Raw genomic sequence first — 24029 nt, 5'->3', positions numbered from 1 at the left:
AAGGCTTTAGAGGCAGAATTTGTAGGCACCTGAGAAAGTCTTACACAGAGCTATTCTGGGTAAAGATGGGAACCAGGGCTAAAGATAATTTCCGATGCGGTGCCCTTGGAGACACTTTTTTTTCAGGTGAACACACAAAATTAGCAAAGGGAAGGCGAAGTCACGCAATGGTACTTCACATTTCAGCACCTGCAAGACGGTGTATAAAATTGGAAGGAGGTGTTAGTAATGGTGTGTGTCTGATCAGGGCTGATCTTTTACTTTTGTCTCCCAGGGCCAACTCCTTCCTGGGGCCCAGAACTGAGAGACCTCTGAAGATGGGGGATCTGCGGGAGGTTCCAGGTTGGACACTGTGGTCCCAACCCCTCCTCACTGAAACCCCACTGCCTAGGGGCTGCTGGATTCTGCTGTTCCTTTTCTGTGTCCTCCACCATTAGTTTCTCCACCCAAAGGACCATTCTGCCAAGGACTCCAATGGAGAGTTCAAAATGGAGGCGACGGATCTCTGCTAAACAAGTCTCTCAAAGGCTGGCTTTCCTCGGGAGACAAGGGCTGTGTGGGTCGCCCCGGCACGCGTCCACTCTCCCCACCCCCACCCTCTGGTCCAAGGCGGCTCTGAGGAGGCGGCCATGACATCACTTCCTTCGCCTGCTTCAGGGCCGCCCGGCCTCACGCCCGCAGCCTTGGGCCACCCAGCCCAGCGGAAGTGGGGCAGCGACGGGGCTGCGGCCGCCCCCGCGCTCCCCCTCCTTTCTCGCCTGGCTCACCTTCCACGGCGGGTCGCAGGCCTGTTGAGGAAGTGGGCCATCTTCAGAGCAGCGGCTGCCTGCAGTTTTCCCTCCGCTCTTCCAGAAGCTACGAGGGGCTGCAGTGACGAGGAGGCTCCACTAGGTGGCCGCACAAGACCTTGTTTGTTTAGTGTAGGTGCCGGGCTGGTGGCAAGAGACCAGACCCTCCCCAGCCTGCGGCTCTTGTGGGGCAGGTGTGTGGTGTGCGGTGTGTGGATGGTGTGTGTGTTTAAGGGGTGCTCAGTGGGCAGAACGGAGAGACAAAGACAGAAGTTTAAGAAAAACCAATATCGAAATTTACAAAACAGTGACGTCGTGGGTTATTCATGCCTATTCATAGAAGGAACTCAGAATTAATAAGAAGCAGAATTCCCTTAATACCTTTAATCATTTTTAGATCATCAGTTGTTTGGCAGAGAAAGTGTTAGCCTACTAACATTTCTGCCTACTGAAAATGAACGGGGGGCAAGGATGGTGCATGAGACCTGCACTCCTCTAAGAATCTGACTTGTACATTCATTTTCATTCATGATCAGAAACTTAATGAGTACCTTCTATGTACCACAGCCTGATTAGGCTTGAGGACACAGCTGTGAACAAGACTAACAAGACCTTGCACTCTCACATAACTCACATTTTCAACAAATTCATATAATAAAGATTGTATACAATTTCTCTAGCTCTGTTATTCTATGATTCCATGACTCTACAATTCCTTTGCCTAGCCCTCACATGTATGGGATTATAAGATACAGTACCAACATTAGATGCACACATGTTTCCTGGAGTAAGGTTGTAATATAATTTCAAGTACTCGGTCATTAAGCCATCAGGGGTTCCATGAAGAGACAATGTCGTGAAATTTCCAAGCCTCTCATCTGTCACCCACTTTTTAAATGATCTGCCAGGGCCAGGGCAGACCATCTGAGATGTGGGCCACTCCTAGGGCAGAAAGAGCAGCAGGGATACTGAAGAACAAAGACTGAAATACTCAACTGGAAAATAAACAAGAAAAGTGTTTCAAAATCCAGAATACCAAGAAGATTGTGGAAAAACTCAGAATACAAAGGTGTGGCAATACAAAGCACTGCCAAATTTATTTCTCCAGCCAAGTCAAACATGACACAATGGAAGCTAGCTTCCAGACTCCCCACATGAGAAAGTACAAATTCTAGTCAGTGTGGAAATCACCGATGGGTCTGGGAGTTGTCTGGCTTGATCTGCAAGAGGGCGGCATGTGCTTTGCGTGCGTGTGTGCGTGTGTGCGCACAGGCACAGAGGAGAGCTAATTAGAGGAAAGACTATTCACATGGAATCATAGAACAACAGAGCTGGAAGAGCTCATTTAATCCATCTTCTCAGGTTAGAGTTGTAGAAATTGGGCCTACAAAAGGAAGGATCATGCCCAAGATCACAGAAGACTATAACCCACTATCTTGTCTCCTAGTTCTCAACTTGTCTATATTCTGTGTTCCACAAGTGTTATAGAGGTGTGAGTTGCCTTTCTTACATGGATTCGATTTTCCTTTACATGTTATATAGGTTAAATGATGATCTCTCTCCTCCCCAAAAGATATATCTACCTGGAACCTGTGAACGTGACCTTATTTGGAAAAAGGGTCTTGGTGGATGTAATTAAGGATCTTGAGATGAGATTATCCCTAATCAGGGTGTTCCCTGAATCTAATGACAAGTGTCTTTATAGACATTTTAGGGGAGAAGATACATAGAGAAGAAAGTGCTGTGAAGACAAAGGCAGAGATTGGAGTGATACATCTACAAACCAAAGAATGCTGAGGATTGGGGGCGCCTGGGTGGCTCAGTCGGTTAAGCGACTGCCTTCGGCTCAGGCCATGATCCTGGAGTCCTGGGATCGAGTCCCACATCGGGCTTCCTGCTCGGCAGGGAGTCTGCTTTTCCCTCTGACCCTCTTCCCTCTCGTGCTCTCTATCTCTCACTCTCTCTCTCTCAAATAAAGAAATAAAATCTTTAAAAAAAAAAAAAAAAAAGAATGCTGAGGATTGTCAACAGCCACCAGAAGCTAGGAGAACGGCATGGAACGGATTTTCTCTTAGAGCTTCCAGGAGGAACCAACTTTGCTAACACCTTGATTTTAGACTTCTGACCTCCAGAGTTATGAGAGAATAAATTTCTGTTGTTTTAAGCCACCAAGTTTGGGGTAATTTGTTACAGCAGCCGTAGCAAACTAACCCATATGTATTTCTCTGTTTCTTTCTTTTCTCATCTCTTCCTCACCTTGGAAATGAGTTCTTTTAACACAACACTTATGTGAGGCCATTGGCAGAAGAAAGATTGCTTAGGGATAGGGCTCTTGGAAGAATCTGAAAATGTTAGACATTAAGGTCCCACTAATTGAAACCAGCCTCAGAAACCCTAACCCCCAAAGTGATGGTATTAGGCATTAGGGCCTCTGGGAAGTTTTTTAGGTTTAGATGAGGTCAGAAGTGTAGCGCAGAGTCCTATGAGGACTCTGCCCAGCAAAAAGGCAGCTGTGTGCATGCCGGAAAAGGAGCTCTCACCAGAACCCAACTGTGCTAGCACTCTGGTTTTGGACTTGCCAACCTCCAGAACTGTGAGGAATAAATTGTTTAAGCCACCCAGTCCGAGGTATTTTGTTAGAGCAACCTGAGCTCACTGAGATGGACCAAGATAGACACAGAGATGCCTCAGCCCTTGTGTACAGATACACACAAGGTCCGGGAACATAGTCAGTCTTAGCAGTTAGGTGGCTGGAGAAACAGCATAGCAGGACTTCCAGTCTGGTGAGCAGAGAGAGGAAAGGAGGGAATGTTGATCCTTTGAGAAAATGGCTCAGGTCAGCTATGAGCACAGAAATGCTAGAGAGAGAGAGACAACAGCCAGTGGTGACCCTGAGGGCTTAGGGAGGAGAGACATGAGCTGCCCAGAGGTCCTAGGCAAGCAGCCTCACATTCCAGAGAGACCCAGACAGGCACACAGCCAGGACCTTGGTGTCTATCCCTGTCCTGTCCCCGATTTTCTCACTCGGGATCATTTGAATTTCTTTTCCAGCTCTTTAAATTCTCCCAAGGTTTATGTGGTCACTGAAAACCAAAGAGTCATAGAGTTGAAGAGAATGTTCAGGGTCATTCAAAATTTCCTCCCACCCTAGGAAACTGACACTGAAGTCCTTCCAGTCCAGTAGGGCTTGCTGCCTTCAGGGTTCCTAGGCTCTCTTGCTGCTTTCTTTAGAAAGTCCTTTTTATCTCAAGGAGACCTTTCCCCTAAGCTCTGGGATTGGTCAGTGCATACTGATGGGGGCAGGATCTCCTGGGGAAACATGTGGACTAAGTGGTTTCCATTACCATCTGGTCTATGGTCAATCCCCTGGAAATCCCAGGGGCCACCCACCAGGGAGAATAAGGCACAGACCTGCAACTAGGTAACACAAGAAAGCTTCAAAGACCTGTGGTATTGATAGCCCAGGTTTGTTGCTTCTTATCCACTCACACAAGCCAGCCTACAGACCTCAGGAGCAGGGGCTAAGAGGGAGACTCTGATCCACTGAAATTAGTCTATGTATCTGGCCTGGGTATGAGCATGAAGACCAGGGCTAGGCTAGACCAAGCAAGGAGGCGTAACAGAGTACCTGTCCCTGACAGTCTAGTATATGTGATAATATCTCAGTTCAATTTGTATCACACACAATCTCAGAGAGACAGGGAAGTTCATGACATTGACCAAATACAAGTCACCATAAGAAATCCCTTAGATTTGGGGCGCCTGGGTGGCTCAGTTGGTTAAGCGACTGCCTTGGGCTCAGGTCATGATCCTGGAGTCCTGGGATCGAGTCCCGCATCGGGCTCCCTGCTCAGCAGGGAGTCTGCTTCTCCCTCTGACCCTCTTCCCTCTCGTGCTCTCTATGCCTCATTCTCTCTCTCTCAAATAAATAAATAAAATCTTTAAAAAAAAAAAAGAAATCCCTTAGATTTGGATCGAATCTCATAGACCTCAAGGAAAATCAGATATGTGCCACTTTGAGAAACCTAGAATGGGAATTTCTACATAACAGATATACTAGGGAAACAATGATCGCTCATTTTTTTGTGGGGGTAGGAGTTGAGATGGGTAATGACTTTGTGGGGAGGGGTGGGGAGGGTCATACCTCAAGTAAATTTAAAATAGAAATGGAATTATAAATAATATTAAGGGCAAATCTATTGCACAATGCCTTCAAGTTTATTTTTCCTTTTCATGTGGTTGTTGGCAAATATCTGGAATGGGCAACAGGATCATCCTTTTGGGAGGCTTTCTTTTTGGGTTTCTCAGTGTTGCAGAAATAAACACACAACTTTAATTTGTTCCCCAAAGAAAGGGATAATAAAAAACAACCACTCAAAACTAGTCAGAATTGCTAGAAGAGCCAGGAAATAGCTTTTGTGATCAGTTAGTTTGTTTGTTTTGCTTCGTAGTTTTCTGGGAAGTATAATCAAGACAGCAGCTGCCCTTTGGGTAGCGCATTCATTCCAAGGGCCAAAGGATTGATGCGTTTGCTGAAACTATCTCTTTGACAGAGCGCATGGCTCCCCCAGAGCTGGGCTCAGAGCTGTTGCTTGAATAAGTCAATGGTGTCATTCTAATGAAAAACAGGACAGCAGCTATGGAACTTGGTTAGAAGTAACGTAGTCTGATGAATTCTACCTTGAGCCCAAACTGAGGTTCACACATGTCAGAGAATGTACCCAAACTACTGAGTGGACAGGAAGAGTCAATTTACAGGTTTGTTGGATGGGGCTGAAAGAGAAAGGAGGACGTTTCATGACGACCGGTGGGGTGAAAATGAAAGCCCAGCATGGAATTTTTTCCCTACCTGGCACCTTAGCTTGGTCTGAGCTCTACAGAAAAGGTTCTGAGCCAGAGGTATAGAATTGGTCTTCAGAAAGGACTCTCTGTGAGGACTTGAAGCAAGAGTAGAATTCTTATGTCCCCGTATGGACAGGGGACATTGGAGAGAGCTGGAGCCAGAGAAAAGGGGATGAACCTGTTAACACAAATAATGCGGTCACCATTCATATGGACATGCGAGACATCTCCGGGGAGTCTGGGTGGGACTTCGTTGAAACAGGTAGGAGGTCTTCACTAAGCATGTGACAAGAAGAATCAGTAAAATGAGGGTTACTGCTATTCAGGTGGCCCCCTGTATACCCAAGAAAAACTAGGGTTGAAATTACACCTCACCTATCAGACTTTAGTTTTCAAACCGTGCTCCATAGTAGCCTATGGAGTGTTCTGAGATTGCGGGAATAGCTCATGGCAGCTTCTGGGCCTTCTCCCACCAACACAAACAAAAGCAGTCACTACTTCATCTATTTTTCCTGTGGTAAGAAAGATTTTGTAACTTAACGAAAAGGTCTTTATAGCTTAATAAGCTATAAAGCTATAAAGCTTTATAAGCCTGGTGACTTGTACATAGTAGATTTTCAATGGATTCCATATTTATTTGTGTGTGCAATCTAGCCAAAAGAGGAGTTGAAGTGATAATAACTTTTTATTAATGGATGAGACCAGAGTAAGTGATTTATTTCTAAAATATATTGAAAAGAACAAAGCAATTAAAATATTAAGTGTTGGGAATACTGTTTTATTTCTTTTGCACACACCAGAAATGAACAAACACAAATCTCAGTGTGAGACATTTACATTGATTCTTATCATTGGAAATAAGCAAGATAGTGAAAAATCATGAATACATTTGTTATTAACTATATTTCAAAGTTATTGCTGGTTGCGTGGGTCTGTTAAACCGTTGTTGGCTAATTTTCTATTGCAAGAAAGAATAATGACCACCTCATAAATTGTGTTTCTGTATGCATTTTGATTAACAGAGAGTATTATCAACTTAAAAAGGGGAGTTTGAAAAGATTAAAACTCCATTAATAAATAAAAACCATTTGAATGTTAACAGTTTCGAATGTCACTAGCCTAACACTTCATAACACACAGATCTAACAAGTATTTTCCTCCAGGCAGAAGGTTTCAATGAAAATAGCTTTGAATATACCAGTACACTGAAGCACAACTGAAGGCTTGGCAGATTGTTTTTCTCTATGGTGAGTTGATGGACCATTTGCAAGAACTTACCCATTTGTGTAACTATGTCTGACCAGATGGACCTGCTCCAGGGCAGAACATTCTTTTGAGGGCCAGTCAAAGCTAGCCAGATCAACAGATTTGAAAATGGTCTGGTCATAAATCTATCAAATCACCTCTGGCTTGAGCTAAGGTTCTGAGCAAATAAAACATGTGATCTTCTAGAATATTCGCGGGAACTTTATTTGGAAGACTTTGGAAGGTAAAGTTCTCTGAAAGTCTCCTGACTTGATAAAGTGTCTTCATTTTGTTTAGAACAGGTCAGAGCTATAAGGAACTGTTTTGTAAAGGGGATTAGCATTACCTAGAATTCCAGATTAAAGATAGTTGCGTCACACTCTGGGGGTACAGCAGGTAACTTGAATCAGAGTCTATGGACCAGACGCAGCCTTCCCCGTGTGGCAGTAGACCCGTCCAAGAGACGTGGCACAACCACCGTCTGTTTCTAAGCAGGCAAAGTGATCCAGCAGGATCTGATCAGAAGGGGCCAAATGGGAATCCAGTTTCATGAGTTCTTGGCAGCAGCAAATGCTCACTGTTAGGGGTACCCTGAAATGCTAACAGGAACCAGCCAGCTCCATGTGAGGCGTGAGACTGGGATGAGGCCCAAGTCCTGAGAAACTGAACTGGCAGCAACCAGCTAGGCGGCTGGAACACAGGCTAGGCCTACCTCGTTGCCAAAGACCAGGGCAGAAGGGACCAAGCAGACAGCCTGGCTACTCATATGCTTCTATTTTTTTCTATTTTACAGCCAACCTCAAAGCTGTGCTCACAGTGCTCCAGCCACAGGCAAAAGGCAACAGTAGAGGATCTTTACATCCCTGTCTTAACGGGAAAAAAAAAAATGCAGCCTTGAGGCTGGGCTTCTATGGGCTGTAGCCAGTACAGGGTGGGTGGAACAGGGCTGGGGATTATTGCAAAATGTAGTGCCCAACATCAGGCCTAGGAAGTCCTGATTTGGAGTAGCCCCAACGGGCAGGACAATTCACAGGTTAGGTGTACTTCTTGGTAGACCACCACCAAATTCTGCATCTGCATCTTGAAAATGTGCTTTTACTGGGGTGCCTGGGTGGCCCAGTCATTAAGCGTCTGCCTTCGGCTCAGGTCATGATCCCAGAGTCCTGGGATCGAGCCCCGCACCGGGCTCCCTGCTCTGAGGGAAGCCTGCTTCTCCCTCTCCCACTCCTCCTGCTTGTGTTCCCTCTCTCGCTGTGTCTTTCTCTGTCAAATAAAAAAATAAAATCTTAAAAAAAAAAAAAGAAAAGAAAATGTGCTTTTACTGAGAAACCAAGAGGAACTTTCCTCTGGTTGAATGCTTGCAGGTAAATTTTGCATTCAGCCTAGCTAAACAACACATCCTCTGAAGAATTTCTGAATCCTTTGGAGAAGCATGAGGAGGTGGTGTTAGCTTTCCCATTATCCTCCATAAGCAGACCACATCTTTGCTTTTCTGCATTTTCCCAGAGGCTGGGAACCAGGCCCAAGAAATGTTGAAAGGAAGGGGTTTTCCAATGTAAAACAAATTCAGGTTCATGTCTGGACGATACTAAATGTAAATGTGCAAAATCACGTCACAGTCTCGCTCTTATTTTTCATCAGTCCGAAAAGCAAATATCCAGAAGCTGCTCCAAGTTATGAGTTTAAAAGCAAGCACCTTTTGCGATCTGGAACTAGCTTCCACCATGCCACATAGCCCCCTGGAAGATTAGCCAAAATTGCTTTCAACTTGCTACTTGCAGCTGTTTGGAATTCCACATTGGTTCTCTGCAGAGCTGCAGAGCCTTGCTGGGCGAGCCGCACAGTAAACACATGAATCTCGGCCAGCGCTGGCATCTGTAGCACCAGGATTTGCAAACATGTCGAATTGCTATTTTATTCAATAAATGGAACGTACAATAGAAAATAGATTTGGAAGTTACATCAAACTTGTTTATCCTGCTACACTGGGCTGGGTAAAGCTATTGTGCTTTGGTTACGAAGGAATCTCTGTCGGGAAGGAGTAGGTGGAGTTCTGCCATTCTTTCCTAGTCTAATATTAAGCCCTCGGGGTATACCCAGTCCACACCCTCCCCCTTGAAGACCTCTTATCCCAGCAATAACTCCATAGTTTAGGTTAACTAATACTAATTACGCCCTTGTTTCCATTCTCAGTGTTATTCATCGATGCCACTTTTCTTTCTTTCTTCCTTTTCTTCCTTCCTTCCTTCCTTCCTTCCTTCCTGCCTACCTTCCTTCCTTCCTTCCCTTCTTTCTTTCTTTCTTTTTAGAGAGAGAGAGTGAGAGAGAGAGCATGCACACATGAGAGAGAAGGGGGGGCAAAGGGAGGGCGAGAGAGAATCTTAAGCGGGCTCCACACCCAGTGTGAAGTGTGAAGCCAGGCTGGATCTCATGACCCTGAGATCATGACCTGAGCCAAAATCAAGAGTCAAAGACAACCAACTGAGCTACCCAAGCACCCCTCGATGCCACGTTGCTATACAAGTTCTAAATACATAGATAACTTATATGCATCAATAAACACAATATTTAGGGGAAAATACATATGTGCACGTGTGTACGTATGTGTGTGTAATACATGTGTGTGCGTGTATATATACATGTTGGTTTCCTCACTGTCGGGGCTGTGCCTTCTCCATCAGCTAGTTGCTCTCCAAGGGCAGATGGCTATGTTTCCTCCCCTAGTCGCAATTTCCTGGGATGATGCTCTGCCTCTCCCATCAGTCTAGAGGTGTCCAGGACTGGAAGCTCCCTGACCCTTGTCAACAAGGGCTTAGGAGAAAAGACGCAATACCTTCTGGATGCGCCCAAATGAAGTGGGGGCGGTGAGCACACAGCAGAGCACACAAGGGGAGGAAGAAACTCAAAGATTTGCCCACATAATAGCTACACTGACTTTGCCAGCTTTTTCCGTCTGAGTGAATGGGTGTGGTCATTATAAGAAGGTGACTATTCCCCCAAGTAAATAGGGTATGCTATTTGGTGGAAAGGAAATTGTAAGAGAAAGTGTCTCATTCCTGCAGTTTGAAAGCAGGTAATCTCTGTAGTCTGGGTGTCTATTTACACTGCTTTTCAGCAATAAAGAGTAACATTACCTTAATAACCCGCTCATCTGAGGCAGGGAGGATACTTAAGGCATCAGAGAAAGAGGCATTTACTCTGATGAGCCACTTTCCCCAAACAGCATAAGATCGACATCATTCGCCCAGAAGATTTTTTTTTTAATTTCTAAAAATATTTCCTGGTTATGACATGTGATCTAAAGCACAGGTACCCTGGGCTCACTTTCTACGATAGCTAATGACACATGATTCTCACCCCTGTCAGAGAGGGGGGAAAAGGGAAAATAGATGTAGCACTAGACTTTGAAAGAAGAAAGTTTTACAAGTTAAAAACCCAACTAAGTAATTGTGAGGCAGAAAATGGCTTAGTAATTTGATCTTGGTGCTTCCAGAAACACCTCTGGGAGAAAGTCAATGGGAGAATATTGGCTCTGCTCCCCAGACACCGAAGGGCAGGAAAGTTGGTTTTCTGCCTTTTTCTCTTCAAAGAGACCTGCGGACATTTCTGACCTAGGCACTGCTCTCTTTCAGGCAACAGGAGCATTTAGTTCACAATGGCCTTTTTTTTTTTTTTTTTTTTTGACACCTGTTCAGAAGCTGCCTGATGACAAGCCGCACCCACTCCCACGCCCACAGCCACAGGGCATTGTTCTTGGTTCCAGCCAGCTTGGAAGCTTTGTCTCAACTTGTACTTTTAAAAAAGATCTGAGGACAGATTCAGGGGAAGATTTTTTTCTCATAGATATGGCCTGAAGCATACAGTTTTATGGGTTTGGGTGTTTTTTTGTCATCAACAACTAATACAATGCAAACAGATGTCTTTTCTTTGAAAAAGCTTTGCTGGGCATTATGGCAGAGGTGAGGACTGGGGGTACGCACACACAGTGAACTCATTGATTCAGACACAGCTAAATCAAAATCTGATCATTTTGACCTTTGAAGAAGGGATTAGGTCTTTTTACTTTTTTTTTTATCTACTTAGAAAGGTAATTGAAAGGGTAGGCAAGATCAGAGAAGACAAGCTCCATCTCTTTAGCACGCTTCTAAGTATTGTAGGATATTGCTAGGAGAGAAATGCATGTTGTTCAGCACAAAACAGTTTTATCTGTTCATTAATCAGGCTCCATAGAATCATAAAACTGCCTCTGGGAAACCCTATGAACAGTGGATGCAAATATGATCATGAAACTAAAAATACTTGAAATGGACTCAACAGTCTTTAAAATTATTTTGTAACGCAGGTCGCAACAAGGTGGGAAAGTATAGCCTGTGGTTTCAGAATTTCTGGGTTCAAATCATGGCTTACCTACAGTCTAAGAAAAGCCTTAGGGGGCGCCTGGGTGGCTCAGTTGGTTGAGCGACTGTCTTCGGCTCAGGTCATGATCCTGGAGTCCCGGGATCGAGTCCCACATCGGGCTCCCTGCTCAGCAGGGAGTCTGCTTCTCCCTCTGACCCTCTGACCCTCTGACCCTCTGACCCTCTGACCCTCTTCCCTCTTGTGCTATCTCTCATTCTCTCTCTCTCAAATAAATAAATAAAATCTTTAGGAAAAAAAAAAAAAGAAAAGCCTTAGGTAACTTCTCAGAGCCTGAGCCGCCTTATCCTTTGTAAGGAATTTCTCATTCACAAAGTGTAAACGGAATATTGGTTGTCAAAGTGCTTTGTAAACTGTGAAGTGCTAGACAAATGTAGTTTGTTCTGAGAACACTGTTATTAGATTATAACATCTTTGAATCTGAACTTCTTCCAGGAAATTCCAGGAGAGCCCAGGAATCTCTACATTTAAATGTGATTTCCTTAAGTGTTGGGCCATTCGGCTTAGGAATCAGCCTGGTGTGGTTCCTGGACCAGCATCAACAGCACCACCTGGGAACTTATTAGAAATGCAAGTTCTCAGCCACCCCAACCTCCTGAATCAGACACTCTGAGGGTAAAATCCTGCATCCAGGGTTTTGATGAGCCTTTCGGGTGATTCTGAGCCAAGTAAAAAAATGGGAGCCACTGGTCTAGGGTATTACTGCTCAAGCTTGAGTGCTCATACAGATGATCTAGAGGTCTTGCTAAAATGCCTGGGATGATTGTAGGGAGGGAGGAAGGGGAGCAAAGACCTGGAAGACACCAGCCCTCTCTGGCAGAAGGAGTTACCACCCTGCAGGGCCGCCTCAGGCCAACACCTGACAGGACTGCAGGGAGAGAGAATTTCTCTTCTGGCACATATCCCCAAGACTGGGAAGTGGGATAGGACTTGAGGGTCCCTTCTAAGTTGCTCTAAGGTCACTGTGCCAGATGGAGAATGAGGCAGTGTGGATTGGGAGGGCGATAGGATGCCGTGGCCCTATATGGGTTACCCCTTTATGTGGTTGGAAAAGGGGGTAACAACATCCCCTCAACCCTGCTCAGATCCCTATATTACATAACAGATGGTTTTCTGGGGGTCATCCCAGAAAATTCAGCCTAGAAGAATATGACTCGGTGTCTTCTCTAGAATCTTCTTACCAGGATGAGTTTTTGATAGGGAAGGAAGGAAGAGAAGAGAAGGTTCAGAGAAGGAAGGAAGAGAGGAGCTGGTTCAGAAGTCCCAAAAGATAATTTTTTTAAACTCCACAACCCAACGTCTCCTCCTGATTACTGTCTCCTCAATGAGTGCCTGCCTCTGGGGAAATCGTGATCAGAGGAGACTTTGATTTCAGCCTCAGGAGGGTATTTCCAGTGATGGAAAAAAATAGATTTTGTATTCAAACAAGGAAAAGCATTTGGCAGAGCCTCTGCCCCTCCCATCCCGGGTTCCCTGGGCCCCAGCGCCAGCCTCACTGACATGGCCCTTGTCAGAGAACCGGGTGCTGAAAGGAGGTTCTTCTTGATAGGGAGAAGCATCTTTCTGGGTTTTAATGAGATCATTTATTGTCTCTTTGCTCTGACGAAGATTGTAAATGTGACGGGTGAAATATAAAGGATAATTAGTCCCAGAGGTGAATCCATCCCCTACAATATGTCTTTTCTCCCTCTCAGCCTGTTGAAAAGTTTACTGCTTCCAGATGCGCCTGATTTCAACAGTTAAGAGGAGCCGGTTCCTTTTGAGCTGCAAACTTGTCAGGGAAAAAGCTTGTTTCTGAGAAAAGGCTTAAGCTAGAGAGATGATTCCTGAAGAAACAGCTGATGTAGGAAGGAACTACGGCCATGGTGAGGCATTGCTGGCCTCCCTGGGGGGCCTTGACCCCTATATGGAGGTGGGGGGAAGGCCTAGGTCAGCCCCCATTACAGTAGCGACTTCTCACTAATTAGCTGTTAAGGAATCCGGCAGCTTCTGAAGGAGACATTTGTGAGGAATGCTTTCCTCAGATCCTGCCAGTGCTTCAGCAAAGCCAGCAAGCCCCAGCCCGGCTGGGGACTTCCTGCTTCCACAGAGCTCGGGACAGGCCTCAGCCACCGTCTGAGAGGCCGCAGAAGCCCACACATCATTCTTTGCTAAACACCAGCCACTCCCACCTGAGAAACCTAAGCTCTTTAGTCCCTGCCAGTTGCCTGGTGGCTTGAAGAGAATCCTAAGAGCTATGAGCCCCCAAGGACTGCATGATCCAGTCCTGTGACTTCAGACAGGAGAAAAGCCATTAAGAGCCGCTTTTTCCCTTATGTCCACTCTCTTCCTGAGGCCCTTTAAGCAGAAAGGTGTGCCTGAGGGGTCCTGCTGGGCAGGGGGTGCGGGGCTTGAAAGGGTGTGAGGAGGGCATGGCCAGATATTCGAGATGTGGGCCTCAAGAAGCTGGGGCAGTGAGGGAGTCTGGCTGAGGAGGCCCAGGGCCTGGGATTGCCCCTGGCAGGAAGAAAAGGCATCTGGCAGAATAGGTGCCCATCTGTGAGGAGGGACTAAGGAGAAGGGACTCCAGGGGCAGGTGGGCCTCATTCTGCTTGCTTGGGTATAAGCAAAGGGAGTAGAAATGAAGGGGGGCGGGTGCTGTCTAACACACCTAATGCAGAAGAAGCACTGCCTGAGAGATCCTGCAGGAACACCTAGCACTGCAAGGTGCTAGCACGGAGCAGTGGATGGGGGGAGGTTGCTGAGCTCCTGAAAGCCGTTCTTCTCCCCAACCCTCGCCGATTACCCTCTCCTCTCAATAGCCTCTTTGCTGGGGTTCCTCCAACATACTAGGCATGCTCCAATGTCTTAGTCTGGGCTACCCCAAAAGCAGACTCTGAGCTGGGGGTACAAATAGGGCCAACTTATCCATTAGGATCATCCATGCAGGGGGGCCACAGTACTTTTCAGGGCCCATGAAAATGTGTCCTTTGTAGAAGCAGAAGAAAAAAATGAAATTTTAGATTACAAATGTTTTAATACATAACACTAGTATATTCATCTTAAGACATGAATAATGCAATCATAAAAACATTTTTAATTTCTTATTTTTTCGAAGAAGGGGCCCACGGCCACAAAGGCACTAGTGCCTGGGACCCATGAAAGTCACAACATGGCCCTGGGTCTGGCCCTAATGTTACCCCAATGTAAGAAGTAAGAAATGGAGGCTCAGGGAGGCTAAGTGTTAGCTCACAGCCCCAGCTAGTGGGTTGGGAAGTTAGGATTCCTGCCCGTATCTCTTTGACTCTCCTAGCTCTTGCTCTTCCTCATGATCTGTAGAAATTTGAAACACTTGGATGGGTCACAAGAGGAAAAGTCTGGTAGGGAAGATGTGCCTTTTTTCTTGGCTGTTCTCATTTCTCAGGAACAGGACGGGGAAAGGCACCCAAGCCTCTGGCAGCTCAACATCTGCAAACAGCCGTCAGGGTGCATCTCTGCAGACTCTTGGAGCTGCTCTGTCTGCCGCGGCCAGATGCGTATTTGTGGCTTTCCTCCTTGGCTTCTTTCCCCAGGTTTTCATTCCTTTTACTCTGAGATGGAGCTGAAATTTTTCCAAAAGGGCCCATGGTGGACACCCAGAAGTCAGTAGGGACTCCAAAAGGAAGTTAAGGCAGGGAAAGGGGGCCAAGAAGAGGGGGACCAGCCTAAAGTATACAACACTCAATCCTTTATTGCTCACATGTGGCCTGACCGCTGGTGGACTGGCTCCAGGAAAATCTGAACCCTGGACTAAGCCTCACTCTGGGCCGTCCAGGCCAGGCCTGGATGTCTCCCCCCAAATCCCCCCTGAGCCAGGCTGATTTTTTTTTTTTTTTTCATATTATAGCTGCAGAAAGCTTTGAGCTGGGGCTCAACAGACCTGGTCCCTGTAGTCCTAGCCACACCACAAACTTGAGCTTTGACCTTGACAAAACCTCTTTGGTTCTCAGTTCTCTCATCTGGGAAATAAGGCTGTTGGACCCGATGATCTCTGAGATTCCAGTAATTAAGCAAACAGAAAACCTGTGTTGCTGGGCTGGAGTCCAGAAAAATACATCTGTTGCTTTTAAAAAACAACAACAACAAGCCCCGCAAGCCTGGGTTTGTGAGTGCTGTGCTGAGGACCTTCCCGGCACTGCCCCAGTTCCGGGGGCGGGGGTTGTGGGAAACGGGCAACGCTCGCAGAGCATCCCCGGCCCTGGCTCCCGGCAGAAGCGGGGTTATTTCTGGGGGGACTGCGGCAGAGCTGGAGGCCCCTGGCGCCGAGGGTCAGGTGGCCGGCCTGGGACACCTGTGCCCGGCCCAGTCCGCAGGCCCGGGCCGAGGCCTCTTGGGCGTCCCCTCCCCCCGGGCCAGGCCGGCGTTTCCCCCGGGGCCCCGCGCGGCTCCGGCTCGCGGAAGTTACGCTCTTTCTTTCTTTTCCCCTCGTTAGTGGAGCTGAAATCTGATCGTGGAAAGTCTGGGGCGGGTCTGAGACCCGGACGGCTCGGGCTCCCAGCGCCTGCGGCGATTCCTGCCGGAGGAACCGAAGCTGGGCCCCGCCGCGGGGGCGGGAGGTCGAACACCTCGGGAACAGGCGGCTTTGTCTCTGGGCAAAGCAGGAGAGGGACTTAATTGCAGGGGCGGGGCGGGGGAGGAGACCCGGGAAAGCCGAATGACACCTGACAGCTTTGAGAGAGCCCCCCCGCAACCCCCGCCGCTGGGGGGTGGTCCTGCTAATCCCCTTCGCGAGAGGAAACTAATTGCTGCAGCCAGAGAAGACAGGATAAAAGCGAGCATGGACCCACACCCACCAGGCCTGGAGTCATGCTATTTGCTGCTAAATTAATATAATTATATTACCTAATGCAAAAACTACGTTAAGAACTCTGGCTTTTGGCTGCATCTAGGAGCTTCTGATGGGTTAAAGGCAACATCTTGGTTTAATTCCCCCCTTTTTTCCCATCCCCCCCCAACTACAAATGTCAGAAATAAATTATCAAAACCAGATGTAAGGTTTTGGGTGCACATTTTCGGGCAGTTCTGCGCTAACAGATGCCTTGTATTAATAATGTACAGTTGTGACAGGAAATATGGTTTAGAGTCCTGGAAAAACATGAAAGCTAATTCCATTACCCCTTTTCATGGTACCTACTTCTTCTCAAATGCTCAACTGGTTTGGATTACAGCAAAACTTTAGAGGAAAAATGATTTGGTCTGAAACAGTAACAGCTCTGCTTTCCAGCCTCTCGCCTGAAGCATCCACCTTCCCACGCACCTGCAGACCTACCTTCTGTGTGCAAATAAGCAGAGATGAGAACATCTGGACCTGGCCATTCCTCAAGGGGACACACTTCCAAACGTTCCTTACTTTCCTGTTCACGGGGACTTGGTAGACAGGAAGGCGGGGCCAGTGACCCCAGCTTCACACTCTTGCCCAGGACAGTCCTTTAAAACCTCGGCTACCCCCTCACACTTCACTTTCAGCAAAAGTAAAAACAATAAAACACTTTTATGCTAGAGGAACCAGATAAATCCTGGTAATTGATCTCAGGAGAGGGATTATTAAGGGACTAAGTGCAATGCTTTCCAGAACTGGGGGTGTAATAAGCATGAAGCCAAACAAATGCACAATTTGTTATCTGAATTTCATCACTCGATGCACTGCAAGCAACTGGCTTGAAAATGGCTTTTCTCCAGGAAGGGAGAAGGCACTAAAATAGCTGGAACACATCCGTTGACAGTTATGCTCTGTGGCTGAGAAATGTCTGCACTCTCCATGTCTCACACCAGCAGGCACACTCAGAAAGGTCGGACTGTTCCTGCTTGCCTTTTTAAGGGACAAAGTCCCCTCCACCTGATACCAATGTACGATGTGAACAGAGAAGACTCTCGAGGTCTTCCCCTTCCTTATATTCTGCCTGTGAGGAAACAACAAGACAGGAGGGTATCCAGACTGTCCTGGATCCATAGATGAGAAAGTCTTCTCCTATTCAGACAAAGAACAGTCACAAAGGAAAGAGATCTCCCAGTTCAGTTAAGTGGGACCAAAGAATCACAACATCCAAAATAATAGCTACTACTTACTGAGAGCTTATTATGTGGCCGGGACTGTCCTATCTGCACACACACCTTGTGCCACCCAATCCTAAGAATCCCTGATAAGGTAGGGGCATTACCATTATGTCCCCAGTTTATAGATGAAGAAACTGGGGTTCAGGGATGCTGAGTCATCTGCCAAAATTCACCAAGCGGCAGAACCAACAACATTCAAAAGTAAGTGTGTCCGATTCCAAAGACCGTTTTAAACAACCTCTTACACTTGATCTTTTTTTTTTTAAAGATTTGATTTATTTATTTCAGAGAGAGAGACAGCTAGAGAGGGAACACAAGCAGGGGGAGTGGGTGAGGGAGAAGCAGGCTCCCGCCGAGCAGGGAGCCCGATGCAGTGCTTGATCCGAGGACCCTGGGATCCCGGGACCCTGGGATCATGACCTGAGCCGAAGGCAGATGCTTAACGACTGAGCCACTCAGGCACCCCTCTTACACTTGATCTTAGCCAAAAGGCCAAGAAGTGATCAACCACTTGATTTACCCCCACGGATGACAAAAGTATGTCCTGCATCATGGCAAATCCGAACGGTGTCATTCCTTTAGCAAAACTTTTTTCTCAGGCAGAGCACACAGTCTTGAAGTCCAGACAGCCCTCTAGACGTTTGTGTGAATGGCACAGATAAAACTAGGAGTGGAGGAAGCTACTGGAGACCAGGAATCAAGTCTTGGCTCTAAGCCCCGGCTTTCGCTCTCAACTGGCCGTGAAATCAAAGCAATTAGTCTTGGCTTCCGTTTCTGTACCTTTAAGGCTGACATGATAATACTTGCCCTGTTTGTGAAGATTATGTGAAATAATAGCTATCCAAATTTTCATCAAATACTAAGTAAATTGCTGTGTGATCTTAGGCATCTTCCTTTACCTTTCTGATCCTCATTTGTCTCAACTGTGAAACTGTGGGATCGAATGAAACAACATGTAGCTTCACCTCCTGCTCTGAAACTGTACAATCCAAGGGTGGGTGTTGTGGCATAGTTCAAAGGAGCAAAAGCCAGGAAACAGAGTGAATGTCTTCCAAGAGAGAATAGTTGAATAAATTACTATACATCCACACCTTGAAACAGTATGTAACCAGTGAACAATGAAAAATCAGAGCTATGCCAGATAACTTGGAGGAATTTCTAGGCCGTGTGGTTGAAGGAGAAAAATAAGATGTGGAAATGTGATCTTACATTTGTAAAGCAATGAATGGCACTCCTTCCAGTGTGTATGCATATATCCTACATAGAATTGTATGAGCAAAGAGAAATATGAGAAAATATAGTTTTTATTAAAGGCATTAAAGGGGGTAGAAAATAGGACTAGGGATAACCACAAAAATGGGGAAAAGACTGGATTTAAAAATAATAAAAGGGGGGCCCCTGGGTGACTCAATCGGTTAAGGGTCTGCCTTTGGCTTAGGTCATGATCCCAAGGTCCCTGCTCAGCGGGGAGCCTGCTTTTCCCTCTGCCTACCACTCCCCCTGCTTGTGTGTTCTCTCTCTGACAAATAAATAAATAAAATTTTTAAAAAATAAAAAAATAAAAATAATAAAAGAGCATGTTTATGCTCAACACCTGCATTTGTGTAAAAATATGGATCTGTAATATGTGCTATTTTTGAAAGATGAATCAGTCATAAGTTATTTGAAATAAATAAAATGTTTCATTTAGACTTGTATCAAGATGCAAGAGATTTCTCCCAAATCTCCAAAGTACCCACATAAGGTACTCCCATCACAAGTTGGTTCTATGTCAATAGGTATTTATTTATTTACTTATTTATTTATTTTAAGATTTTTTACTTATTTGAGAGACAGAATGAGATAGAGAGAGAGCATGAGGGGGGAGAGGGTCAGAGGGAGAAGCAGACTCCCTGCCGAGCGGGACTCGATCCCGCGACTCCAGAATCATGACCTGAGCCGAAGGCAGTCGCTTAACCAACTGAGCCACCCAGGCGCCCGTCAATAGGTATTTAAAACAGCAAGTTCCCCAAGGTAGTCTGAATACTCCCCCTGCCCATCAATCATGTTTACTCTATACAATTGCATAAGAAACCCTTTTCTCATATAAAGAAAACCTTCCCAGCTCTTCCCCAATCGCTTCCTCTGTGTTAAAGGCAGACCTGTTGAGGTTCTTCTGTTTGCAGGCACTCGAAGAGGGGCCGTGATGCAACAGAGAACAAAGCCAAACACCTTCCCTTATGGAGTTTACCTTCTAGTGTAGGAGACAGACGATAAAAACAAGTCAATAAAATCAAGAACAGGGAGTAAAAACAAAGCAGGGAAAGGGAGTGAGAGAGAAAAGGGTATCTGGCACCAAATTCAAGAAGACAAAAAGCCTCCGAGGAAGTAATATTTTGGGCAGAGATCTGAATGGCATGAGGTAGTGAAGAAAGCAGTCAGGCTACAGGAAATAGATCAGGCGTCTGAGAAGGAGCGAGTTTGTAAGCACAGGGGAGACACCATCCCCTCCACAGCTACCCCTGGTCCAAGCCACCACGTCTCCCACCTGGGCCGCTACCAAACCCTCTAGCTGATCTCCCGGATTCTGTTTCTTGTTTTCTATGGTCAATTTTCCACACTTGCAGCCTGAGTGATCCTTTTAAAATGCAAATCAGATCATGTTACAACAATGTGCAAAACCCTCCAGGAGCTTCCCATCACTTAAAACAACACTCAAAGTTTTTACCTTGGCTGAGGAGCTCCCCAGGATCTGGTTCCAGCTACCTCTCTGACCTCAGCTCACCATGTTCCCCTCTGCTCACTCACTGGCCTCCTTGTTTTTCCCTAACAGGCCAAGCACACACCTGCCTAGGCCTGGAATTCCCGTAAACGGACCATGAATCATCCAACTGCTCCGGCCATGGGTTTAAGAATCACTCTTGACTCCTTTCCTTTCCCACACTCCATAGCCAATCCATTAGCAAGTTCTGACAGGTTTACATTCTAAAGAGATCCCAAATCAGACTACTTATTATCACCTCCATCAACAAAGCTAATCCCAGCCACCACCACCTCTCGCCTGGGTTACCACATCAACCATTTTGGCCCCCACAGCCTATCCTCTACCCAGTAACCAGAAGGATCAGTTTCCAACATTTATGCAACATTCAAAAAATATTTATTGAGCCCAGCTATGTGCTAAGGTCTATTTTAGTTGCTGGAGATTCAGTACTAAACAAAATTTAAAAGGTTTCCGCCCTCCAGGAGGGAAGGTTTGAAGAAAAAAATGAAAAAGAGTTTTGTTTTGTGCATGTTAAAATAAGTAATCAGTGTAGTTGGTCAATATTATCAAAAACCTTTGGGTGTGTGGACACAGCACAGGCCAGCAGCATTTTATTGTTGTTCCTTAAAAATTTAATTTAACAAATTCAGCACTCAGGATGCTCTATCTTTCCCAGAATTGGAATGTTCTGCACCTAGCTGGTGGTAGATGTCTTGATATCACATTCCAAACTTCAGTGTATGAGTTGTACCTGAGATCTAGTTTGGAATGATAAAATTTTCAGACATTTAAAAAATGAAAAATAGAATTCTTTGCTAAAGCATATGAACCCCAGCACTCTGTTTGGATAAGGTACTCAGGAAGCAAGCTTTTCAATAAAACACATAGGCAAGGATATCTATCTACTGACTTGTGTCAGTTCCAAAAAGGATTTGAGGGAAACAACCATACAGAATTGATTAATTTTAACTGTCATCAATCACAATTTAAACTTGGTCTTGTTCCCAAACTTTCATTAAAATGCTTCATCCAAGTTACCTTTATTTTTTAAAAAGATTTTACTTATTTATTTGACAGAGAGAGAACACAAGCAGGCTGAGTAGCAGGCAGAAGGAGAGGGAGAAGCAGACTCCCCATGGAGCAGGGAGCCCGACGCGGGGCTCGATCCCAGGACTCTGGGATCATGACCTGAGCCTAAGGCAGTCGCTTAACCAACTGAGCCACCCAGGCGCCCCTCCAAGTTACCTCTAAATTTTTTTTTTTACTTAGGGTGTTTGCCCCACGTACCGGTAGGGCAAAGATTGTGGTTTAGTCTTCTTTTGACCCCAGTGCCTGATATCATCCTTGGTACAGAATAAATGTTTGTTGAATGAATGAATTAAATTTTCCTAGGGCAAACTTTAAATCCAAGTCCTCTATCCAAATTGGAATAAATAATGGCGTAAAGAAATACCTTTTTATCTTCTTATGGGCATTCAGCAAGAAGAATATTATGATGGCCCCTTTCCTTAGGCAAATAGTAAAAAGCACGAATTTCCATGGTTTTCAGTTCTTTTTCTTCCAAAACCCCTTGTTTCAAAAGAGGTTAGTTGTAAGAAACAGAACCCATTATAACAGTGCTAAACACAAATATTTACTATCAGGCGTTAGATACCTGAAAAATTGTTGGAAGAGTTGAGGCAGCAGGCTGGAATGACTCCCAGAGCAACACCCCGGAACTGGCCTGATGGGAGGGCTGCCAAGTGGATCAATCTGAAGCTGATGAATTAAAAAACCCATATGGCCATGTGCTAGATTCAGCGATCAGGAATCTGTCACCAAACACCACCACCAGAGCCACTGCCTCTTGAGATCTACAAGGCTGGTGACAAAACACTGAAGCCTGCTGTAGAAAAACACAGGGTCTCCATAGCAATGCTTGCTGCTGGTTCTGAGATTCCTCTAGGCAAGACCCTGGGGTAGGGCAAGCTGGGATGTTTCGTTCGCAGGTGGATGCTCAACAAGCCAAAACTGCAGGAAGAGAGCCTTTACCTGCTTGCATGGAGCACATCTAATTGGCAGAACCTAATCCTCATCCAGAACCCTAGCTGCAAGGGAGTCAGAAACAACTTAGTTCACACCAGTCTCTGTTGTATAGGAAATCATACTGGGAAAGTGGAATAGAAACGGAGTGCCAATCAGCCCTAACCAGTCCTTTTACCCATTTGGCAGAATAACAATACAGCTAACATAGGTACTCTATGCCAGTTTGTTTATTTATTTATTTACTTGACAGAGAGACAAAGCGAGACAGGGAACACAAGCAGGGGGAGAGGGAGAGGGAGAGGGAGAAGCAGGCTCCCCGCCGAGCAGGGAGCCCGATGCGGGGCTCGATCCCAGGACCCTGGGATCATGACCTGAGCCGAAGGCAGAAGCTTAAAGACTAAGCCACCCAGGCGCCCCTCTATGCCAGTTTAAAGAAGAAACAACTACCTGAGGCATCCCTAGTATGAGAGCATTAAACTCCATGAACAAACAACTGCCCACTTCATGGGAGGAAGAATTACCACCCAGGGGCGTCTGAGTGGCTCAGCCATTGGTCGTCTGCCTTTGGCTCGGGTCATGGTCCCAGGGTCCTGGGATCGAGCCCTGAGCAGGGAGCCTGCTTCTCCCTCTCTCACTCCCCCTGCTTGTGTTCCCTCTCGCTGTCTCTCTCTCTGTCAAATAAATAAATAAAATCTTTAAAAAAATAGCAGTTAACTGGCAAAAAATTAATTAAAAAAAAAAAGAATTACCCATCAATTAACATGAAACCCCATCCTTGCTGAAGCTGGAAGTGGGGAGCAAAGAACAGAGAGACATTTTAGGTGATGAAAGGAAGAAGGAGAGAGGAAGAAGAGTGTCCCATTTTGAATAGGCATCTTTTCCTTCAAATTGACTTCCTGTGGGTATGCTGAATATCTTTCGGCGGGTCAGTGAATGGGGTGGGGAAGAGCCACAGCTGTCCTCAGGCTGAGGGGAGAGATCCACTTCCTCCTGTGAGGGCCCTGTGGAGGTCTGGCTTGGTTCTAATAATGCACAAAGCTTAATGTGGTTCTAATTAAACACAAAGCTTGACAGAGAAAAAAATGAGACAAAATGGAGAAGGCCAGAGGGTAGGAATTAGAGGACGCTGGGCGGCCACTGGGGAGAGCAACCATGGAACAATGTGTGTTTGGGGGCCAAGGAGAGAAGGCAGTGAGTGCAGAGCAGTGTGTAAATGACCACAGGACACTAATGGTGGAGGAGCAGCTCCTTGAGAACCAGAAGCATAGGAGGAGGCCCCAAGCCACCCAGCTTGTTTCCACACCCCACCTAGGGTTCTACCCAGAGCCATCCCTGGCACCCAGAACAAGCTGGGCTCTGGAGGCCCCACCCTGGTTGGTGCTGGTGAATCAATGGCAGGACTCCCCTTGTTGAGGAAAGCCCCCTTGCTGAGCTAAGGCCCACTCAAGGACACTGGCCTAAGACTGAACGGTCCTTGGAGATTCATTGACCAAATGAGGTCTAGCCAGGAGGAGCTATGGAGATGATGATAAGAGAGAGAGGTGGGGTGGGGGGGAAGAAATGGAATTACATGTTTAGGAAAGTCTGTCTGGGAATTCAGCTTGTCCTATAAAGCTCAATAGCCGGGGACACCAAGAAGAGTTGACCCAGACTCTGCTTCTTTACCTGACGCTGCTCACCTGAAGCAGCTTGGACAAAGAGGCTACCCTCTTGCAGGGCCTTCAGAGAAGAACCAGCAGCTGCCCCTGGGACCTCCCTGGTCATATGCAGCCTGGCTCTCAAACTCTTCAGTGACCTCGAGGACTTCTCTTTCCTTGCTTATCTCAGTTTAGGAATTCCAGAGTTAGAATCCCTGTCAGATGAATGGTAAGAGCATTCCCTGGTCTCTCTGGGCCTCA

This window comes from Eumetopias jubatus, unplaced genomic scaffold (assembly GCF_037043125.1).
Source record: "Eumetopias jubatus isolate StellerSeaLion01/CBP00866 unplaced genomic scaffold, mEumJub1_p1.0 scaffold_12, whole genome shotgun sequence".
NCBI classification, from domain to species: Eukaryota; Metazoa; Chordata; class Mammalia; order Carnivora; family Otariidae; genus Eumetopias; species Eumetopias jubatus.
This window is presented reverse-complemented; position numbering follows the sequence as displayed.